This window comes from Myotis lucifugus, unplaced genomic scaffold, assembly GCF_000147115.1.
Source record: "Myotis lucifugus unplaced genomic scaffold, Myoluc2.0 scaffold_568, whole genome shotgun sequence".
NCBI classification, from domain to species: Eukaryota; Metazoa; Chordata; class Mammalia; order Chiroptera; family Vespertilionidae; genus Myotis; species Myotis lucifugus.
The window spans coordinates 126820-128181 of record NW_005871616.1 but is presented as its reverse complement, the minus strand read 5'-3'; the positions used below and the strand labels follow the sequence as shown (position 1 = coordinate 128181).

At 39.4% G+C, this 1362-nt stretch overlaps 1 protein-coding gene across 1 annotated transcript in view; it reads left to right on the top strand.

Moving 5' to 3' along the window:
• Positions 1-1362, top strand: part of LOC102423440 (boLa class II histocompatibility antigen, DQB*0101 beta chain-like) — an 11905-nt gene that overhangs the window by 7360 nt on the left and 3183 nt on the right. The window lies entirely within an intron of this gene.

Sequence of the window (1362 nt, the reverse complement as noted above, 5' to 3'; positions counted from 1 at the left end):
AACACCCTCTGTTTAATGCTATTTAATTTCACAACTACTTATGTGCTAGGAGCTAGCATGACACTTTAATATGCTAATATTGGTACATAATAAACTCTTGAATTAATTAGCCCAGTTGCTCACTACACAGCAGTTGTTGTGTTCTGTATTGCAGGTGTGTACTACATGTATATCATGGGAGCACAGCCTCATGAAAGCAGTTATGAGCAGAAGCAGCAAAATGAGTCTGTTCTTGCCTATTTTCAATGTTGGTGGGGATGAAAAGTTCACTAGTGAATCCCTAGTCTAGCCCCAGTGTTATCTGCACATGTTCACATAACTTTTGCTGACAAACTCTCTCTCCTTCTGACCCACATCCTAATGCCACCAAGTGCTTATATTTTTGCTATTTCAGGTCTATTTTCATAAAAATTATTCTAACATTTTTCTTTTGAACTCGTGCCCTGTTTTTTTTTACTCCCAATCTGTCAAACTGACAGATTTTATGAATCCAGCTAGCTGACCATGCTTTTAGTCCCCAGAAAGGAGAACCTGACAAGAGTCTAAGTGGCTGGTATGGCTCAGTGGTTGAGTATTTTCCCATGTACTGGAAGGTCGTGGGTTTGATTCCCGGTCAGGGTACATGCCCAGGTTGTATGTTCGATCCATGATCAGGGTGCATGCAGGAGGCAACAGACCGATCTCTCTCTCTCTCTCTCTCTCTCTCTCTCTCTCTCTTTCTTCCCCCCTCCATTCCTCTCTCTCTTTAAAAAAATCAATAAAAACATATTTAAAATGCACACATGAACTATTTAGTATATAGCTTCACACTATGGGAATAAGGGAGATGCAGTAAAATGGCTGGAGAGATAAAGGATAAGATGTGTAAATAGGGAGAGAGAGTCTGTAGTATTTGAGCACAGATGGCTATCTGAGAAGGTAAAGGAATTGAGACACGGGCAAGAATGATATTTATCAGTGTTACTTGTTTTCAAGGTTCTCTTTTCCTTCAAAAAATTATAAACTTTCAAAATAACATTTATTTTACTAAATTGCAATTTCTATAAGAGGAGGGACTGTAGTCTGTTATCTTTCTATTCCTAGTGCTTATGGAATTTATATTTGTTGAATGAATGAAATAAATGAGTCAGTAAATGGATAAAACATAGGTGGCATAGATGACGTGGACATGAAGTTTATTATTTAATAGTATACAACTTAATGGGAGTTTGACACAGAATGGCATCTGGGCTGGGGTTAGGGCTAACAGCTGAGAGGGGTTTGTTGATGAGTGACATGTGAGAAGGCTCCTGCCCTTAAATCCTGTCCATGTTTCCCGCTGAGAATGGTGGGAAGAGCCTGTTTGGAGAGCATTGCTTTCGG